We start from the raw sequence: 23429 nt of genomic DNA on the forward strand, positions 1-23429 counted from the left end.
AAGGATGGAACCCACACCGCCTGCAGTGGAAGCTAAAGTCTTAACTACTGGGTCACCAGGGAAGTCCCTCTCTTGCCCTTTTTAATAGTTTCTAAATGTTCAGTGGTGTGTTCATTACATGTCTTCCCATGTATATGATAATTCCATGAGTATGGAAACTTTGTCTTGTCCTCTTTCTGTCTCCAGCTTCTGGAAGGGCACCTAGGTACTCAATTACGATTTGTTAAATAAATGATATGTGCTAAAGACACGAAAAGACGTAAAGGAGCACAAAGCGTGTAAAATGACTGTGTTCAGGATGATTGAATAAAGGGAACCGTTCCCACCGGCCATTCGTATCCCCCCTTCCACATCAACAGACAGACACCTAAATTAAATATAGATGCATGTCCCTGCATCTTCAAATCCGATGTGGGCACAATGGTATTAATAATACAAAATCCATCATGTCTGGCATTGCTTTAAGGAGATCAGGAAAGGAGAGGAGAAGGCCTGCATGCTTCTCCCTGCAGCAATTCCATACCTCTCTTAATGATATTTTGGTAGCTTGATAGAGGCATTTTATCCCAGAAAGGAGGCCGACATTTATCCTGGATTGCCTGAATTTACAGCTGCAGTTACCAGCAAAAAGCCATCAGGTTTTAGAGTTTTCTCATCCGTGGGAAGCTGGTCAATTTATTTTATTAGAATCTTTTCCAGTGCCTGACCCTAAAATAATCGATTTCAGTGTTTACATTCTTAGTGGCAAGCTAATGAAGAGCCCTTGTTGGCTACAGCCAAGTCCTCGATGTCTGAGCAAAACCTAATCATAATGGTAACAAAAACCTCCCCGTGGAACCCACTGGAAAAAAGATCTCTTATCTAGGATTTTTTTTTTTGCATCTTATTGTTTTGTGAATAAACATTTAATGAAAATAATTGTGGAAATGTGTGGAGCTTTGCTTTCCACCCTCTGCTTCACATGGGTCCATGGTAGCTACAACTTGTCTCTTTTTAGGATAGTTTATTTTTCAATCTTCTTGTCCTCAGTTTCTCCCTCCCATCTATGTGCCATTTGCTTGCTTTCTTCACTTAGTGCTGAAAGGTTTCTGGGATTTTTGAGTTGGTGGGGAAGACATTAGAAAAGTTCCCTTATAGGCGCACACAGAAAAGGGAACTGGGGGCTTTTGAGAGTCCTTTGTATGTACCCACGAAGATCCTTTCAGCTTTGTCACCAACAGTTCTGCCCATTAAAAGTCAACTCACTTTCAATTTTGGTTTCCTTAGGGTATATGCCTAGGAGTGGGATTGCTGGGTCATACGGTGGTTTTATTCCTAGTTTTTTAAAGAATCTCCATACCGTCTTCCATAATGGCTGCAGCAATTGACATTCCCACCAACAGTGCAAGAACATTCCCTTTTCTCCATACCCTCTCCAGCATTTATTGTTTGTAGACTTTTTGATCATGGCTATTATGACCAGTGTGAGGTGATAGCTCATTGTGGTTTTGATTTGCATTTCTCTAATAATGAGTGATGTTGAGCATCTTTTCATCTGTTTGTTAGCCATCTGTATGTCTTCTTTGGATAAAAGTCTCTTTAGGTAGGTCTTTTTCCCACTTTTTTATTGGATTGTCTATTTTTCTGGTATTGAGTTGTATGAGCTGCTTGTATAGTTTGGAAACTAAATATGTATCCCATTGTTCATTGCAGCACTATGCAGAATAGCTAGAACATGGAGGCAACCTAGATGTCCATCGATACATGAATGGATAAAGAAGTAGTGGTATATATACACAATGGAATATTACTCGGCCATAAAAAGGAATGCATTTGAGTCAGTTCTAATGAGGTGGATGAACCTAGAACCTATTATACAGAGTAAAGTAAGTCAGAAAGAGAAAGATGAATATTGTATTCTAACACACATATACAGAATCTGTAAAAATGGCACTGAAGAATTTATTTACAGGGCAGCAATGGAGAAACAGACATAGAGAACAGACTTATGCACATGGGGAGAGGGGAGGAGAGGGTGAGATGTATAGAAAGAGTAACATGGAAACTTACATTACCATATGTAAAATAGATAGCCAATAGGAATTTGTTGTATGGCTCAGGAAACTCAAACAGGGGCTCTGTATCAACCTAGAGGGGTGGGATGGGGAGGGAGATGGGAGGAAGTTTCAAAAGGGAGAGGATCTATGTATACTTATGGCTGATTCATGTTGAGGTTTGACAGAAAACAGCAAAATTCTCTAAATCAATCATCATTCAGTAAAAAAACAAAACAAAACAAAACATATTAAAGAAAAGTAAACCCATCATGTATTCTTCATTGTTGATTCTTGCCTCTTTTGTAAAAGACAAGGAAGGAGGCTAAACATCCATTGACAGATGAATAGATAAAGAAGATGTGGTGCATATACACAATGGAATATTATTCAGCCATAAAATAGAATGAAATTGGGTCACTTGTAGTGATGTGGATGGAGTCACAGTCTGTTATACAGAGTGAAGTAAGTCAGAAAGAGAAAAAGCAAATGTCATTTATTAATGCCTATATATGGAATCTAGAAAAGATGGTACAGATGAACCTATTTGCAGGGCAGGCATATAGACACAGACATATAGAACGTCCCTGTGGACATGGAGGAGGGAAGGGGAGAGTGCGACTGACATATATACACTGCCATGAGTGAAATAAACAGCTAGTGGGAAGCCTGCTGGATAGCACAGGGAGCGCAGCTCAGTGCTCTGCTGTGACCTAGATGGACGGGGCCGGGGGGTGGGAGAGAGGCTCAAGAAGATGGGGATATATGTATACACATAGTTGAATCAATTCATTGTACCGCGGAAACTAACACAACATTATAACTCAATTCTACTCCAGTAATAAAATACATTTAAAAAGTAAAGTGAACCCAAGAATGGGCAAGAACATGGAGCAATTCGGACTCTGCCTACGCATCTGGTGAGAGTGCCACTTTGGAAGACATTTTTGAACTTTCTTTAAATTAAACACACACACACAAACACACACTTCTATGATTCAGGAATCCCATTCCTAGGTATTTACCCCAGAGAAATGAAAACACAGATGCAAGCAATTGCTCACAGCAGTCCTAGTCATAATTGCCCCAAACTGAAAATCATCCAAATGCTTATCAACAGATGAATAGCAAAGCAAATGAAGACATATCCATACAATGGGCTATTAGTCAACAACACAAAGGAAAAAAAAATCTGATATGTGCTGTAATATGGATGAATCTCTAAAATATTCTTAATGAAGGAATTCAGACACAGGAAGACTGTATACTGTGTGATTCTATTTTACGAAATTATTGAACAGGCAAAACTAATTTAAAGTGAGAGAAAGTAGATTGATAGTTGCCTGGGGACAGTGGTGGAGGTATTGACGGCAAGCAGGCATGAGGGAATCTTTTAGGTGATGAAAATATTCTATATCTTGACTGAAGTGGTGATTATGTGGGTGTACACACATGTGAAAATGCATCAAACTGTTCCCTTCAAATGGGTGCTTCTTGTTGAGTTAAAGTAAAAACAAAACAAAATGAAAACCAAATGAACTCATGTTTAAAGTCTATACTCATCCACATCTTTCACCTGCCAGACGCTCTGTCCAGAAAGAACTCTTGCCTCCCTGAAACTCTAGTGACCATTCACCCATTAGGAGACCTTTAGAAAACTTTGTTAAGTTTTTATATGAATAAAAAACAAGTTCTGAGTTCAATATCTGGTTATGCTGTCCTCTTCCTATGAAATCTCTGGGACAGCAACCAATGATAAAAACAATGAATGTGATTAAAATGTATCAATTGCTCGAAATGCCTGGAATTTGCAATGCTTTACTTCATCATATCAATTTTTAGCACAGTGTCTGGTGCCTAAGAAGCACACCATAAATATTTATTGAATAATAGGACAAACCTTATAGCAATCTTATAAATATGTCATCATTTTATCATATTCTATAGATAAGGAAACTGAGGTTAGACAGGTTAAGTGACTTTTCCAAAATCTGAGTTAATTAATTGGCAAAGCCAGGTTTTGAGTCCTGATCTGTAGTATTTGTTTTTCCATTAAATTAATTTGAGTTAATGCAAAGTGTGGGAGAAGGCAATGGCACCCCACTCCGGTACTGTTGCCCGGACAATCCCATGGATGGAGGAGCCTGGTAGGCTGCAGGCCATGGAGTCGCTAAGAGTTGGACATGACTGAGCGACTTCACTTTCACTTTCCACTTGCATGCATTGGAGAAGGAAATGGCAACCCGCTCCAGTGTTCTTGCCTGGAGAATCCCATGGATGGAGGAGCCTGGTGGACTGCAGTCCATAGGGTCGCACAGAGTGGGACACGACTGAAGTGACTTAGTAGTAGTAGTAGCAAAGTGTATTATCTCCCAATTGGTTGCTCATATGCTCAAATTGTTATTATAACTATGTCTTACATCTAAGTCATGTGCCTGTACTGATGATCAGATGATTTAAAATATGTGAACAATTTATAGAAAATTCTAAAGCTTTGTAGAAATATAAGAAATAAACATGATTTTATGTAGAATGTGGCTTTCTTTTTAATTATCACTAGAAAAGCTAGCAGTTTTTGAGGGCTTACAAGTTACCACATGTTATTTTACGTGCTGTAAAACATATTTAATCTCTCAGTTCTCACCAGAACTCTGTGGGGTAGATAGAACCATCATCATTGTCTTCATTTTACAGAGAAGACTGAGGTTCATGCAGATTTTCTCAGTCACAGAGATAGTAAGTGGCAAAGTTAGGATTTGAATCTAAATAGTCTATATGGATATCTCATAGTCATTACCTTATACTCTCATCCATCCGTCTATCCATCCATATCCGAATCAATGCTTCTCGGCATTTTCCCTTGAAATATATCTGACAATTAATGTTCATTCACAGATGTTCTGAACACAGAATATCACAGATATTCTCCCATCATTGTCATTCATGTCAGTTGGCTACTAGATTGACAGATGGCAAGTTGTGCGATTTTTTTCTGTGAATTTGCATTTTCTGTTCAAAATGTCACCTTTTTATTATCCAAGATGAAAGCTGATACTCCAGATTTAAACAACAACAAAAACAATCAGGCAGACAAAACAGTGGCATGGTTTGACTTTCGTGATTGCCAACCTGAATTGGATAAATTCAACATTAGTAATTCATGACACATTTATCTGGATAATGTCCTCTTAAGTTGAAAAACTTAACAAAGGGCTAACTTCCCTGTAAAGCTGTCCTGCTTGTTCCATCTATAATGTCTTTTTATCTTTCTATTAAAAAAACTTTTGGCCAGGTCCAACATGGGATGGCTGGATTTTGACTGTGCTGTGAATGGTGAAAGGACTCATGTCCAGATGTTCATTAACATTCTTCCCAAAGACCGTACAGGGCTGGGCATGGTGGATGGTGGTGGTGATGCCTTCCAGAGCAACTGACAAGAAGAAACTCTGACCAGTGTGGTATTCAGAGGAGAAGCCCTCATAAAACCTGAGTGGTTTATTCTTCACTTTGCCATCCATGTCTATAGGCTGAATCTCAGGTGGGGCAAGAGTCCTAGATCAGAAGAAATTCAGAGAAGCTCTGGTCATAGCCACAGCTTGATTAAGGTATTTCAGGGAAGGAACTCAGATTAACCATGCCTCCAGAGCAAATAAAATTTAATCTGTTTCATGACAGTTTTGATGCTTCAATTTAAGGAGTTGTTGCATTATTAAATGGATGTCAGTTTTATCTGATTGGTTTTATAAAACAGAGTCCATCTGAAATGCTTTCAAGTTCAGGCTTTAGAACCTTTGCTGTTGTGTTGGCTGAGGTGGTATGGCCAACATTTGAACATCTCAAAAAAACATCCCTGCACTCTGGAGACTGATATATTTATTAGCTATTCTTTACTGATTTAATGAATCAGTAAAGGATATACATATATGTGTATATTCATATACACTTATATATTCATATGAGAGAGAGAAGGACAGAATAGGGCATGTTATAAACTAGTGCTATGATACTGAAGCCGAAGCTTCAATACTTTGGCCACATGATGTAAAGAACTGACACGTTGGAAGAGATCCTGATGATGGGAAAAATTGAAAGCAAAAAGAGAAGAGGGTGGCAGAGGATGAGATGGTTAGATAGCATCGCCAGCTTAATGAATATGAATTTTTTTCCATGTTTTGATGTGTATTTTTATTTCCCTGCAATTTTCACTTATCAAGAACAAGTAACAGGAAAAGTTGTCTGAACTAGTGCATAAACAAACATTCTGAAACATCACTGCTGCTGCTGCTGCTAAGTCGCTTCAGTCGTGTCTGACTCTGTGCGACCCCACAGATGGCAGCCCACCAGGCTCCCCCATCCCTGGGATTCTCCAGGCAAGAACACTGGAGTGGGTTGCCATTTCCTTCTCCAATGCATGAAAGTGAAAAGTGAAAGTGAAGTCGCTCAGTCCTGTCCAACTCTTAGCAACCCCATGGACTGCAGCCCACTAGGCTCCTCCATTCATGGGATTTTCCAGGCAAGAGTCCTGGAGTGGGGTGCCATTGCCTTCTCCAGAAACATCACTACACATATCTAATATTGATGAATATGAATTTGAGCAAACTCTGTGAGATATTGAAGGACAGGGAAGCCTAGAGTATTGCAGTCCATGGGGTCATAGTGAGTCAGACACAACTGAGCTACTGAACAAGTTAGCACACTAAATGGACAGAATCCCTTTCATCCTAGAACCTAGAAAAAAATTACTCCCCCCCCCACCCCCGGAAAGCTGTGCAAAGGGACAGAATGAAAAGTCTCTCTATTTTTCATTATATATTTTTACTTAAATAAATATACTTTGCTCTTTTTTTTCCATTATGAAAGTAACTTCTGGGACTTCCCTGGTGTTCCAGTAGTTAGGACTCCTCGCTTCCACTGGAGGAGGTGTGGGTTTGATTCCTGGTTAGGGAACTTGGATCACACACACCATGCTGTGAGGCCAAAAACAAACAAAGAAAAGCAATAATTTCTTCCTTAAAGGCTAAAAACCAGAGCAATCATTTGATTTGTTAGATATGCAACAAACTTTGATCTTTTGTGGATGTACATGGAGAGCTTTTTATTTGCAATGGGGCTATCCTTGGCACATGAAGTTTTTTTGATTCCATCAGGTGAAGAGGAGGCTTACTCAATAGGTTCATGGCCATTTCCTTAGTTAAGAGGCCTTCCCAGGTGGTGCACTGGTAGGGAATCCACCTGCTAATGCAGGAGATGCAAGAGACGTGAGTTCGAGCCCTGGGTTGGGAAGATCCTCTGGAGAAGGAAACAATAATCCATTCAGTATTCTTGCCTGGAAAATTACATGGACAGAGGAGCCTGGTGGTTACAGTCCCTGGGGTCACCAACAGTTGGACATGACTGCTCATGCACGTATGCCTTACTTAAGATCCTCTGGGAGCAATTCCAATAGCTGACATCTTTGTTTTTTGAAGAGGACAGTGCACCCAAGGTATACTCAACATAAAAGGGATCATTATAAAGATCTGTCTTAACTCATTCAGGAGAATTGTAGAATCAGGTATGTATGATTAGGGTATCATGTCTAAGGGAAAGCATCTCTACTATGCTTCAAACTTCATATCTTAAAGAAAGAGTTGAAACCAGTTTTTTTTTTTTTAATTTAAATTTGTTTATTTTAATTTGAGGCTAATTACTTTACAATATTATATTGGTTTTGCCATACATCAACATGAATCCACCACGGGTGTACATGTGTTCCCCATCCTGAACCCCCCTCCCACCACCCTCCCCGTACCATCCCTCTGGGTCATCCCAGTGCACCAGCCCCAAGCATCCTGTATCCTGCATAGAACCTGGACTGGCTATTTGCTTCACATATGATATTATACATGTTTCAATGCCATTCTACCCAATCATCCCACCCTCTCCCTCTCCCACAGAGTTCAAAAGACTGTTCTATACATCTGTGTCTCTTTTGCTGTCTCTCATACAGGGTAATCATTACCATCTTTCTAAATTCCATATATATGTGTTAGTATACTGTATTGGTGTTTTTCTTTCTGGCTTACTTCACTGTATAATCGGCTCCAGTTTCAACTACCTCATTAGAACTGATTCAAATGTATTCTTTTCAATGGCTGAGTAATACTCCATTGTGTATATGGACCAAGACCAGTTTTGAAACTAAACAAGATTAGAAGTCTTTTGGGGACCTCTTGCAGGATACATCTGCCTGGTAGTCATATTGTCCAGAATTATGCAGGATTATTGGCTTAAAGGGTGTCAAAGGATTATATAAATCATCATCTTTCATTGAATTCAAAATAAAAATTTGTTTTCTGCCAGTAGAGTAGAAAATGGATGTTAGAAACACACACCACACTCATCTGGTCTCCTAATTCCTCTGAGATTTTCCGAGCCTGAGATGAATAGGAATCTCAGATTCTTCCATGTAAGATCCTTGGTCTCTGTCCATTTGCGATGCCTTCAGTCCCATGAGAGGTCTGGTGTGAAGGGAACACGAATGGAATAAACATGGAAAGAATGATTGGTGAATAGTAGAAAAAAATAGTACCGCTTTTCTTGTTGGAAAGCAGGTCGACTGCCTCCTTCTTTACCACTTTAAAAAGTGAGTTCAGGACTTCCCTGGTGGTCCAGTGGTTAAGAGTCTGTGCTTCTATTGCAGGGGGTGTAGGTTTGATTCCTTGTCAGGGAGAATCCCAGGGACGGGGGAGCCTGGTGGGCTGCCATCTATGGGGTCTCACAGAGTCGGACACGACTGAAGTGACTTAGCAGCAGCAGCAGCAGCAGGGAACTAAGATCCCACATGCCACGGGGTGAAGCCAAAAAAAAGAGAGAGAGAGAACCACCCCACCACCACCTGCTGCCCCACAAAAACAAAAAAAAGAGTTAAATCAACCCAACAAGAAGGCTCAGCAGCCTGGCTGAAACCAGGTCAGGTAAACTAGTACAACTAGATACCAACTTGAAGAAACATGAAGATCAAGTCAGTTTTCTCTAACATTTAAAGGATTGATTTCTTTTTTAAAAGAAAGTAAAACTTCAAGAAGAAGATGACAAAATAAAAATAATTATAATTACCTTTATATATATGTCACTCAGTTGTGTCTGACTCTTTGTGACCCCTTGGAATGTAGCCCACCAGGCTCCTCTGTCTGTGGGAATCTCTAGGCAAGAATACTGGGATGGGTTGCCATTCTCTTCTCTAGGGATATAATATCCCATATTATTCTGTATGGTAATAAGTTGCACTTATTTGCCAGGCGTTGCACTATTCATTTGCATCGGTGTTCTATTTCCCCCAGTAATTTTACATGAGCCACAGTCTCATTGTCTCTTTTAAGAAATGAAAACATTGAAGCAGAAAGAGGTTGAAGAGTACACCTAAGGGCATGCTAGAACTACATTCCTGTTATAGATTGATTATCCTGGGTTGCAGACTGTAGGAGAGTTTTTAGGTTGATAGCAGATATCATATGGAGGGTAGGTATTACAAGGAAAGTGAAGTTGATGAGAAAATAGATGGGAAATTAGACATCTTGGGGTACCATTGAGCACTGTTCAGCCAAAATCTGTATGAATTAATTATATGTTACAGAATTAGTTAACCATGAGCTTATAACTTTTTTCCTCCTTGCCTTAAAAGTTTAATAAAGCCTTCTGAGTCTTATTTGTTTATTTTGGCATGTAGCTTTACCTTCTTACATGCATGTGTGTTCAATCCCTCAGTCGGGTCCGACTCTTTGCTAGCCCACCAGGCTCCATGGGATTATCTAGGCAAGAAAACTGGAGTGAGTTGCCATTTCCTCCTCCAGGGGATCTTCTCCAAGCAGGGATCGAACCTGCATCGGCAATCAAATCCTTTACTACTGAGCCACCTGGAAAGCTCAAGCTTTACCTTCTTAGCCTACCTACATACCTGTTGAGTGAGTATAATAGGACCCTCTGATAGTGCCTGCTTTGGGGAGGTGTTCTGAAGAAGATAAGATCTATTGCTACTCTTTTCCCAGAAGGTTCACATTTTTGGAACTTGCTGCCAGTTCAGCAAGATGACTAGAAATTGCGTTTCTTCTGATTTTCCTCTGGTCTCATTTCATCTTGACTAGGGTGTATGTGCTCAAAAACATGAAGGAAACAGAAGCCATAGTCAGTACCTGTGTTCATTTGACTCTAAGATCTACTCTCTTTGGTGTTAGTTTGCCTGAAAGTAAGTGGCAATGAAATCTTCATTCACTATGTTTATATCAAACCTTGAAAGTACATTTCTCAGTTCTCATTCTTATACCTAATTGGGGTGAGAATAAAGATGTGGGGATTTAAAATTGAGATCCTATGAAATTTTGCGCCAGTTTAAGCCTTGATTCTAGTATATAAAATTGTTTGCTTCCTTAGGAAAGCAATCCTTATGTTGGAATCAGCTTACCCAGCTATATTACCTGGTGACTTGCTACATGTTTAAAATCCTAGAGGATTTCAAAATGAGGAAAGAATTTAGAATCAAAGTTTGAACACAGATTGATACTTGCTTCTGAATAAGGTAGAGGAAAGAACTCAGTAGGTGGACTATTTTTTGTGTGTCAGATCAACTCAGAAATCAGGCCAGATCAACTCAGAAATAGAGGATGCTTACTGGGCACTTGGTTCAACTTGGTGTCCTTGTCTTGGGTGTCAGATGCAGCTGCTTAGACAAGTTGACAAGTTGTGCATTAAGAACTATAAATGAGTGCTCATTGAACATAGAGCTTCCCAGCTATCTTCCTTGGAGGCTAGGATCCAGAGAGTCTGAGATGTCATTTGGGAATTACCATGTTTAACAAATATCCTGGGTCTTCCCTGGTGGTCCAGTGATTAAGTCCCCTTGCAATGCAGGGGATACAGGTTTGATCCTGGTCGGAAAAGTAAGATCCCACATGCTGCTGAGCAACTAAGCCCAACCACCATAACTACTGAGCCCTTGTGCCACAACTAGAGAGCCCATGAGCTGCAATGAAAGATCTTGTAAAGTGCCATGTGCCACAACTACGACCTGATGCAGCCAAATAAATGAAAAAAATTTTTTTAATAAATCCTAGCAGATTCTTGGGAGAAGGCAATGGCACCCCACTCCAGTACTCTTGTCTGGAAAATTCCATGGATGGAGGAGCCTGGTGGGCTGCAGTCCATGGGGTCGCTAAGAGTCAGACACGACTGAGCGACTTCACTTTCACTTTTTCACTTTCATGCATTGGAGAAGGAAATGGCAACCCACTCCAGTGTTCTTGCCTGGAGAATCCCAGGGGCAGGAGAGCCTGGTGGGCTGACGTCTATGGGGTCACACAGAGTAGGACACGACTGAAGTGACTTAGTAGCAGTAGCAGCAGCAGATTCTTACTATTAGAGAAGTTTGAGATATTCTGCGGAGAGAGGGAATTTGTAGGCTGTCAGAATTAATTGGACTACCCTTTAGTTTTTCCTTGCTACTTCCCCCAGATTTCCTGGTTCCTTACTATTAGTTCTGCATCATTGACTCTTTAGCTCAGCTCTGCCTTCACTGGACCCAATATTGTAGGTATTCAACAACAGTGAACAATGACAGAAGCAAGGAAATGCAAAATGGAATGCAGCTTTTCTGGTAGCAGCATTGAAAGCCATTGACCTAAAGGAAGGTTTCCCAGGCGGCTCAGTGGTAAAGAATCTGCCTGCTAATGCAGGAGATGAAGGAGAGACAAGTTCGATCCCTGGGTCAGGAAGATCCCCTGGAAGAGGAAATGGCAATCCACTCCAGCATTCTTGCCTGGAAAATCCCATGGACAGAGGAACCATGGAGAGTGGGCTTATAGTACAATTCAGTTCGGTCGCTCAGTCGTGTCCGACTCTTCGTGACCCTATGGACCACAGCATGCCAGGCCTCCCTGTCCATTGCCAACTCCCAGAGTCTACTCAAACTCACCTCCATTGATTCAGTGATGCCATCCAACCATCTCATCATCTGTCATCTCCTTCTCCTTCTGTCTTCAATCTTTCCCAGCATCAGGGTCTTTTCAAATGAGTCAGCTCTTTGCATCAGATGGCCCAAGTATTGGAGTTTCAGCTTCAACATCAGTCCTTCTAATGAACACTCAGGATTGATCTCCTTTAGAATGGACTGGTTGGATCTCCTTGCAGTCCAAGGGACTCTCAAGAGTCTTCAACACCACAGTTCAAAAGCATCCATTCTTTGGTGCTCAGCTTTCTTTATAGTCCAGCTCTCACATCCATCCATGACTACCGGAAAAACCATAGCCTTGACTAGACGGACCTTTGTTGGCAAAGTAATGTCTCTGTTTATAGTCCATGGGGTCACAAACAGTCTGAAATGACTGAGTGACTGAGCACCCCTTCACTGGGCTCCTAGCATCTCCTGGAGCCCACCATCCTGTCTCTTACATCATAGCCCTTTGCTATTTCTCCTACTAACCCTGAGCTTTATCTCTGTCATTATGACCCGTGTCAGAAATTTGGTTGTTTAGTGTCCAAACAAACCATTTTCTGCCTCAAAGGTTAAAGGATGTTATGATCTTATTTTCTCATTTGCTGGTTTTTGGATAATTATTCTAGGTATATGCATTCTAGGCCAGAGGACCTCAATCTTACATGGAGTTCCCTGGAGAATTTTACAGATCACACCCCTCCTCTTTTTAAAGGCTCCGGGAACCTTTAATGTGTCCCGAGTAGAAACCCACTGCCCTAGGAAGACTTGTGACCCCTCCACTGGCCCACAGGGTAGTGGAGCTGGGTTTTTAATGAACTTCACTTTCACGGTAGGAGCTTCTAAAGGAAACAACCACAGTAGCATCTTGCTCAAGCTCTCTTTTATTCTTATTTTTTTAAAAAATTCATTTATTTTAATTGGAGGATAATTACTTTACAATATTGTAGTGGTTATTTGGCTGCAGCAGGAATTAGTTGTGGCATGCGGGATCCTTAGTTGCAGCATGGGGGATCTAGTTCCCTGACCAGGAGTTGAACTGTGGGCACCCTGCATTGAGAATGCAGTCTTGGCCACTGGACCACCAGGTAAACCCCCCAAACTCTCTTTTCTAGAAGAGAGGAATTTGCAAGGAACTCTGTTTGTGCCTAGCCACATTCCTCCCCCAAGCCCCATCTGAGAAGGACTTGTTACAGTATTTGGTGTTTATATAGTACTTGTCTCCCTGGAGCAGACGTACCATGCACATTTGTTTTAAGATCTCATTAATTCTCACAGATTTTTTTATTTAGGATTTCACAGGAGTATCACACCAATATATAAATGTCGAAACATTATTTCAAATATATATGTATGTGCCATATGATTTTTTAACTTAATATTTATATCACATAACCATTCATGCATACATGTTTGTCTCTACGTATATAGAAGCATAAACTATATATGACATATACTAAACACACCCCCCCCCCCACTGCCAGTGTGCTTATATTTATCAACAGTGCTTTTCAAAGCCTTCTTTTAATCTTTAGTGCCCCATTTTTTTCTTTCCCTTTCCCTTTGCAGGAGTTTTCATCTCTCTTTATTACTGAAATTCCCCTGGTGACACTTCTGGGTAGCTCACTCACGGTGATTGCTTATTTCTCATATGGTCCTGGTGGCAAAGTTGTCGCATAGTGATCAAACGATTGCAGCATCCATTGCTTGAAATCTCACATCCAGTCCCTCCCTGCTTTATTCAGTCCATACAAAGTCTTTCCTGTCTGGGATTCCTTGTTTTTTGGGAAAAACTTTTCATTCTATATTAGTATAGCTGATTAACCTTGCTGTGATCATTTCAGGTGCCCAGCAGAGTGACTCCACCATACACATGCATGTATCCATTCTCCCCCAAACTCCCCTCCCATCCAGGCTTTCACATAACACTGAGCAGAGTTCCCTGTGCAAGACAGTAGGTCCTTGTTGGTTATCCATTTAAAATATATTGATAGCAGTATGTGCATGTCCATGGGCTGCCCAGCTGTCTCAGATGGTAAAGAATTTGCCTGCAGTGCAGGAGATGTGGGTTTGATCCCTGGGTTGGGAAGATCCTTAGAGAAGGGAATGGCTACTCCTCCTCGGTATTCTTGCCTGGAGAATTGCGTGGACGGAGGAGCCTGGAGTCACTACAGTCCATGGAGTCACAAAGAGTCAGACATGACTGAAGCAACTAACACTTTACTTCACACATGTCCATCCTGAACTCCCTAACTATCCCTCCCCCCCCATCCTTCCCCTCAGCAACCATAAGTTTGTTCTCTAAGTCTGTGAGTCTATTTCTGTAAATTCATTTGTATCATTTCCTTTTAGATTCTGCTTGTAAGCAATGTCATACAGTATTTCTCTTTCTCTGTGTGACTTACTTCACTCAGTATGAAAATCTTTAGGCCCATCCATGTTTTTGCAAAAGGCATTGCTTCATTTGTTTTCATGAATGAGTGATATTCCACTGTATATATGTACAGCGTGTTCTTTATGCATTCCTCTGTCGGAGGACACTTAGGTTGCTTCCAAGTCTTGGCTATTGTAAACAGGGCTGCAATGAACATTGGGGTGCATGTATCCCTTCAGATAATGTTATGCCCAGGAGTGGGATTCCTTTTCTTTAATCAATTGCCTGCAAAACCTGAGCTGCTCTACTAGTTGAAAAATAGATATGGGTAAACCTCATTGCCAGCTTCTATTTCAAAAGGCAGTGCCACATAAGAGTTGAGAATACAGAATATAACAAGGGGTCAGACGGATGTGGGTTCAACTCCTACCATTTTCTAAGTGTATGGTCATCCTGAGCCCCTTCTGTTGGATAGATATGAGGCTGAGTTCAGATCGTCATGCATTGTGTGGAGTGCAGTGTGCCTGATGCGTGATAGGTGATCAATAGATGTTGACATTCTTATTATCATCATTGATTCTGCCAAGGCTTCAAGTTTCAGATCAATTTTTTCCTCTTTTTTAAGATCTTCTTTGACTGCACAGGGAAACTTCTTGACTTGTCTCCTTGTTGTATCATTTTCACTTGTTTATGCCCCCTTTATGAATATTCCTTGTTTTTGTTTTTTTTTTTTTTTTTGCTAGCATTTCTCTTCCCGCCTAGACTGTAAACTCGTGAGGGTAAGGATGTGACTTAAATCATTGTATCTCTACAGCCAGACACACAAGTGTATCATGAGCATATGGGGACAGGCAGGGAAATTGCTACCTACAAATACTTTGATTAAAAACTGCTTGTGAATTTCTTCACTGGCTGTGTGGGAAGAAAGCACTAGACAAGGCATTCAAGGCCTTGGTCACCTTTTTCTAACTAGTCCTCAATTGTACCTTTACATGAACCTTGCTATATCTGGCTTTTTGAATGGAAGTCTAGAAACTCTGTTCATTGCAAAGATTTTGACAAGCTAAAGCTCAAACTGCTGATTTCCTCTAGATGATAAGGAACACACTAAGCAGAGGGTGCAGTTTCTCAAATTCCATTGCTAGAATCTGCACTCCAGTCACGTGGCTTCTCTGCTTCGGTTCAGGTTAATTTCAAGGGCAGGCCACTTGCCCACAGGGGGACTTGAAACCTTGTATGGACATCACTGGAGGTTTGCCTGTTTTCTTTCCTCTGCTAAGGAGACAATCATTTCATGTGCTGGTGAAAAGTTTTAAACCATCTCATTATCAGTCTTTGCAAGCCCTTTAATGGCACAGCTTCCACTGTGATTGGGTCTGAATTGGGCTGAAACTCTCACCAGTAAGACTCCTGTTCTTATTTCTTCTAAATGGCAGGTTCATGTTTATGGCTGTTCCTGTCATCACCAAGGAATCATGAGCAGGGTTTGCAAATTCCTTAGCTAATATTTCAGTGATTAGGGTTATTAAAAGAGTGTTATGTTCAATGGATGTGAGAGGGACATGGCAGAATTAAGAGAGATGAATGATCAATCTTGACACTGAATGGGAACAGAATTTTTTGTTCCCCCTCTGTGAATGTAATTTGCCTAAATGAAGCAGAGAAGGTCAAGTGGATTGTGATTGATATTTTAAAATCCCGTTTCCAATCTTTGATGAGGTCAGAGGGTTACAGTGATGGTAGCTTCTCTGCATAAACTTTGCATCTTCAGGGCATCCAGTTGCTTCTATTTTAATAAGTAGAATATGGAGGGAATTGAGGAGCATTTGAAGAGTAATATAATGTGTTGAGAGCTTCCTAGGTGGTGCTAGTGGTAAAGAAACCACCTGCCAATGCAATAGATGTAAGAGACACAGGTTCAATCCCTGGGTCAGGAAGATCCCCTGAGGGCATGGTAATCCACTCCAGTGTTCTTGCCTGGAGAATTGTATCATGGACAGAGGAGCCTGGTGGGCTACAGTCCATAGGGTCACAAAGAGTCAGACATGACTGAAGCAACTTAGCCTGCATATATCATGTTGAATGGTGATCCCCCCTAAAGAGATGTGTGTATGTCTTAACCTTAAGAACTTGTGAATGTTTAAGAAAGAGGGTCTTTGTAGATATAAGTAAGAATCTGGAAAAGAGATCATACTGGATTATGATCTCAAGGACAGCCAGGAGGTACCAGAAGCTGGAAGAGGCAAGGAAGGCTTTTACCCCAGAATCTCTGGAAGGAACACAGCTCTGCCCACCTCAGTTTTGGCATCATGGCCTCCAGAATGGCAAGAGAATAAACTTCGGTTGTTTTAAGTGACTGAGTTCGTAATTTTTAATGACAGCCCCAGGAGATGAATACAGTTGACTAGGATTTATGTCAGTGTTGTGTTCAGTTGCTCAGTTGTGTCTGACTCTGCAGCCTCATGGACTGTAACCCGCCAGGCTCCTCTGCCCACAGAATTTCCCAGGCAAGAATACTGGAGTGGGTTGCCACTTCCTACTCCAGGGGATTCTTCCCAACCCAGGGATCGAACCTGAATCTCTTAAGTCTTTTGCACTGGTAGGCAGGTTCTTTACCACCAGCTCCCCCTGAGAAGCTTAGAATTTATATCAGAGAGGCAGATTAAAAGACCTAGTCAAGGTGTAAGTTATCTTACTGCTTATTAGGTTGTATGGCACTGGATAAAGATATTCTCCAATATCTGATTGGTTGGTTCATTGATAGATTCATTTATTCATCATCATGTACTTAGTAATCTTTTCAGTAAATACATTCTGACTTTCTTTTGTGCTCCAACCACTGTGGTAGACATTTTGATGACTAGATGTATTTCCAAACATTAAAAAAATTGCACTTAATGAAAAGAGACCAGTTATTACAGTATGTGTTTGTTAAATTTTCTTTATCTAATTATAAATATTCTAATGGGAGAAAATGCTAATTGGAGAACATTTAGAATATATAGATGGGCAAAAATAATAAAAGTAACCCATTATTTCAACACCAAGGGATTAATCATAGTTAATATTTTAATAGATTTACTTACCCCCATTATATGAATGTGTGCATGCTAAGTCACTTCAGTAGTGTCTGACTCTTTGTGACCTTATGGACAGTAGCCCACCAGGCTCCCCTGTCCATGCTATTCTCCAGGAAGAATACTGAAGTGGGTTGCCATGCCCTCCTTCAGGGGATCTTCCTTACCCAGATCGAACCCATCTCTTAAGTCTCCTCCATTGGCAGGTGGGTTCTTTACCACTGGAAACAAATATATATAATATTGAATTTTGTAATACTGTGATGTATATATTTGTTTCCTTGCTTTTTTTTAAAAAAAAAATAAAAGAACATGTATATAATTTGTGTTACTGCTTCTTTTCCTCATGCCAAAACTGTTCTTCTGAGACATCGTTTTTAATGACTCCATAGTAAATACTTTGTTATAAAGATGGAAAATAATTTATTTGCTATTGTCGGGATTTCAGTTATTTCCATGAATGCTAATGTTGTCAATCTTTGCTCACATCATTGATTATTACCTAAGGAATAACTCCCATAATGGAACTGCTAGGTCAAGCCTCTTAACGTTTTTCTCTCTTGTACTAAGTTGCACCAAATTGTGCTTAGAGACACGTCCCAACTTGCACTTGTACATGAAGTTTGTGACGGTGCCCACGTCCTGAGCGTCTGTTTTGAAAATCATAAGGAAGGTTGTGTGTTGCCAACATTCAAAGTTGCTTTCCTCTTTGAGCGTTTATGTCAGACTTCAGGTTGGTGGTCCTCATTATCAGGCTAATGTACATTAAAAAAGAAAACTCTCATTAACAGAACTTGTGGCAGAAACGATTACTTAAATTCTGTTAAACATTCATTAAGCACCTATGATACGCATGAGACTTTTGTTATGTCTGGTACTGTGCAAAGATAAATGAGATGTGATTCATTGAAAGAACACATAGTTTATAGCGGGATAAAACCTGTGCATACCTGTGAAGACATATGTGGCCTATGAATATATGACAAGCAAGAAGGCAGTTTATACACTCATATGGACTCAAGCGAAAGGGGTGATGGAGTCAAATTTTCTTGGAAGATATGACATGGAGATGAGCCACCAAAGCAAGGCAGGATTTTAAAAGATGGAGATTTTAAGGCCATAAGAACAGCATGAACAAAAGTTGTAAAAGGCTAGGGTATGTCAAGGCTGTATATTGCCACCTGCTTATTTAACTTATATGCAGAGTACACCATGAGAAACGCTGGGCTGGAAGAAACACAAGCTGGAATCAAGATTGCTGAGAGAAATATCAATAACCTCAGATATGCAGATGACACCACCCTTATGGCAGAAAGTGAAGAGGAACTAAAAAGCCTCTTGATGAAAGTGAAAGAGAAGAGTGAAAAAGTTGGCTTAAAGCTCAACATTCAGAAAACGAAGATCATGGCATCTGGTCCCATCACTTCATGGCAAATAGATGGGGAAACAGTGGACACAGTGTCAGACTATTTTTTTGGGCTCCAAAATCACTGCAGATGGTGATTGCAGCCATGAAATTAAAAGACGCTTACTCCTTGGAAGAAAAGTTATGACCAACCTAGATAGCATATTCAAAAGCAGAGACATTACTTTGCCAACAAAGGTCTGTCTAGTCAAGGCTATGGTTTTTCCTGTGGTCATGTATGGATGTGAGAGTTGGACTGTGAAGAAAGCTGAGTGACGAAGAATTGATGCTTTTGAACTGTGGTGTTGGAGAAGACTCTTGAGAGTCCCTTGGACTGCAAGGAGATCTAACCAGTCCATTCTGAAGGAGATCAGCCCTGGGATTTCTTTGGAAGGAATGATGCTAAAGCTGAAACTCCAGTACTTTGGCCACCTCATGGGAAGAGTTGACTTATTGGAAAAGGCCCTGACGCTGGGAGGGATTGGGGGCAGGAGGAGAAGGGGACGACAGAGGATGAGATGGCTGGATGGCATCACTGACTCGATGGCCATGAGTCTGAGTGAACTCTGGGAGTTGGTGATGGACAGGGAGGCCTGGCGTGCTGTGATTCATGGGGTCGCAAAGAGTCAGACACGACTGAGTGACTGAACTGAACTGAGGAATATTTAAGGAATGGTAAGTAGTCCAGCCTAGTTGGAGCCTAGAAAGAATGTGAAGGACTTTGACCAACATTGAAACCAATTTCGAAACTTATTCTATTGGCAAAATTACTGTCTGGGTATTCTTGTTTGTTTTTTCCCCTGCCTTTAATAGTCCTGAAGACTGTTTCAGTGGATAGGATTTATCAGTCCGAAGGGAGGGATATTATGGAATACGAAGAGGAAGAAAGATGAGTATGATTTTTTTTTAATTGAAGTGAAATGGACATAACAGCTGAAAGACAAAGGAAGAATGAAAAAGCCGTTCTCCTATCTTGGTCCTTTGACACATTTAGAAAACTTTTTGATGGTTTTGTGGCAATAACCATAATCATCATTATCAAGTGCTTACTATGTGGTTGACACATTTTTAGCCATTAACTGAATGTTTATAGCAAGTGAGACAGATATTTTAAACCACATTTATGTGTAAGAAAGCCAAAGTCTTGTAAGGTCATGTGCCTAGTCCAAGATCACACCATCTGTAAATTAAAGCACTGGGAATAAAACTTAGATCCATTGTTTCCAGATCCTATGGTCTTAGTATTGCCCTACACTGTATGTATAGGCCTCCATGGGCAGGACTTTCTTGGTTCTCCTCTTAACTCATATCTCTGCATCCCCGGGGATGGAGAACTTGGGTTATCATATGCAATGAATGTCCAGTGGATAATCTGTTTTCATATTATTTTCTCTAGATCCTGTCAGATCTTATGATGGGGTTACATTCTGATATACCCATCTTAGTTGAAAGTATTGTTTAGTCAAAAATGGACTTGCGGTCCACAGAGGAAAGGCCATCTGCAAGCTGAGGAGAGAGGCTTCAGGAGAAAACAACCCTCCAGAACTCGGACAGTCCAGAGGGTGGGTGCTGGTTCCACCAGCTGCTGCAACTAAAAAACCAGGTTCAGAAATGTCAGATATCCTCTGGGAGCTGCTCCGAGTTTCTGAGAGAGCTGCCAACATTGCCTGGGTGTGCAGGCAGCAGGAAGCCCTCTTTCAGCTGCTGATTGAAGAAAAGAAAGAGGCAGAAAAAGAACAAGATTTGCACTTGATTTCTAAACCCTGGCTGATGTACTGGTATAGGAAGTTACCAAACAGAATATGGAGAACAAGTTTCCAGGCTTGGGGAAAAATTTTTTTGGAGAAGAATCAGATTAATTTGCTAATGATTTGGGGAAAAAGATTATCATGAGACTGTGTCCATCAGAGGAAGAACCAGTAGATCTTCTCAGCAAAGTCCTTAATGGTAACAATCTGAGGCCTTAGCCGAGATTGTGTACCAGAAGACTGTCTTCAGTGACCCAGCTTTGGATTCAATAGAGATCAACATTCCTCAAGACATCTCGGGAATCTGGGTGGATCCTATAGATTCAACTTACCAGTATATAAAAGGTTCTGCTGGCATTAAACCCAACCAAGCAATCTTCCCCAGGGACCTCAGTGTGTCTCTATGTTAATTGGTGTCTATGACATACAGACAGGGGTGCCTCTGATGGGAGTCATCAACCAACCTTTTGTATCACAAGACCTAGACACCCTCAGGTGGAAAGGACAGTGTACTGGGGCCTTTCTTACATGGGGACCAATACCCATTCCCTCTGCTTCCCATCTCTACAAGAAGCAGCAGTGAAAGGCAGGGCCAATTGACCCAAAACCCCAGCTCTGAATGCTCCCTCCTGTTCTCAGCTCCCATTCGTACCAGTGAAAAGGAGACCGTCAAGGGTGAGCACTGTCACGTGTGTGTGGCAAGTGCATCTTCCAGGCAGCTGGGGCTGGTTACAAGAACCTCTGTGTGTTCCTTGGCCCTGTTGATATTTACATCTTCTCAGAAGATACCAAGTCCAGGTGGTACTCTTGTGCTGCCCATGCCATCTTCGGGGCCATGGGTGGGGGGATGGTGGACTTAAAAGAATGCCTGGAAAGGAGCACTGACGTGGGGCTTGACTTGCCACAGCTGGTGTATCACGTGGGAGATGAAGACGCTGCTGGAGTGGATCAGTGGGCCAACAAGGGAGGACTCATCACGTACAGATCAAAGCAGCAGCTGGAGACATTCCTGAGCCTCCTCCTCCAACATCTGGCCGCTATGGATACACATACATAGATGAGTTCTGTCCTCATGGGCTCCACAACCCAACTGTGAACCTCATTTCCATATCTCTGTCTTTTGAAGACAGCTTTGTCCTATTGACAGTCAACATTCAACCTTCCTCTTTTGGGGAGCATTTTTCCATTATGTGTTCACAATGCTAATGTTAATAAATGAATGATATTCATGCAGCAAAAAAAAAAAAAAAAAGGACTTAACACCCCTGAGTTACTGAACATCATAGCTTAGCATAGCCTAACCTCCAAAGTGCTCAGAACACTTATATTAGCATACATTTGGGCAAAATCATTTAACACGAAGACTATTTTACAATAAAGTATTGGCTATCTCATGTAATTAACTGGATACTGTACAACTGTACTGGTTGTATGGGGGCAGCATGCTTGTAAGTGTATCAGCTGTTTACCCTCATGATTACCTGGTTGACTGGGGGCTGTAGCTCATTACCACTGACCAGCCTCTTGGGAGAGCATCATACTGCAAGAAAAGATCACATTTTGAAATTTGAAATGCCTTTCCTACTGAATGTATATTGCTTTCATACCATCATAAAGTAAAAATATCATAAGCTGAATTATCATTAAATTGGGGACCGCTTGTAGATGGAAATTCAGTGGCCATCTGGTTCCATGCCCACTCTACTGAAATTCCCATTATCTCAGATAGGTATTTTCTGCTTCAAAACTTTGCTGCATGACACTGGAATGACATTTAATGTAGTTGAGAAGTGGAATGAAAGATGTAAAGTCACGTTTACTTCTAGAGAGATTAAACATTGAATAGAAAAAGTAATGTTTGGATGTTGTTAGAGATAATGGCACCCCACTCCAGTACTCTTGCCTGGAAAATCCCATGGATGGAGGAGCCTGGTAGGCTGCAGTCCTTGGGGTCGCTAGGAGTCGGATACGACTGAGCGACTTCACTTTCACTTTTCGCTTTCATGCATTGGAGAAGGAAATGGCAACCCACTCCAGTGTTCTTGCCTGGAGAATCCCAGGGACGGGGGAGCCTGGTGGGCTGCCGTCTATGGGGTCACACAGAGTCGGACACGACTGAGTGACTTAGCAGTAGCAGCAGAGATGTTCTTGCCTGGAGAATCCCAGGGACGGGGGAGCCTGGTGGGCTGCGATCTATGGGGTCGCACAGAGTCGGACATGACTGAAGCGACTTAGCAGCAGCAGCAGCAGCAGCAGCAGAGATACATCCCAGAGTCTTCTCTGTTGACTTCAGTCTTACCTGCCTTTCATAGTACAGAAACTCCCATGCTAACAAGAAAGAAGAGATGTCTTCCTGACCCATAACTGTGATGAGTTAACCGACTTTGGTAATATATTTATAATCTTTTTGAGCTCCTTGGAGGAAAGATGAAATATGAATATAAAATAATAACAGAACTAACCTTCAAGCACTTCCTGAATGCCCAGGTGTGGTTTGAAGCTTAATGAATTTGTGTTAGTAAAATATTCTGAGATCTCAGTTGAGGGGAACTTGAGAACACAAGTGGTTATTAATTATTATTATTATCAACTCCTGCCAGAGTCATGGAGATTGATGATCCCTGCCATGTTTTATCCCCAGGAATATGGTTGCAAGTGTCAGTCCAGGGCACAATAAATGTTTAATCCCTTAGAAGGATTTTAAAAAATATATTATTATCCATAATCTATTCTGAATGAACTACTTCTTCCCCTTGCTATTTCATTGGTGATTCTTGGTATTTATAGTGGAAACAAACTACACTAAAATCCAGGCTGGACCCTTTGTG

At 41.2% G+C, this 23429-nt stretch overlaps 1 pseudogene; it reads left to right on the forward strand.

Annotated features, from left to right (window-relative positions):
- The first annotated feature begins 14131 nt into the window (after nucleotides 1-14131).
- The window catches only part of LOC129634365 (inositol polyphosphate 1-phosphatase-like), a 77921-nt pseudogene continuing 68623 nt past the window's right edge, over nucleotides 14132-23429 (forward strand).

The sequence above is a fragment of the Bubalus kerabau genome, chromosome 19, assembly GCF_029407905.1.
Source record: "Bubalus kerabau isolate K-KA32 ecotype Philippines breed swamp buffalo chromosome 19, PCC_UOA_SB_1v2, whole genome shotgun sequence".
NCBI classification, from domain to species: Eukaryota; Metazoa; Chordata; class Mammalia; order Artiodactyla; family Bovidae; genus Bubalus; species Bubalus kerabau.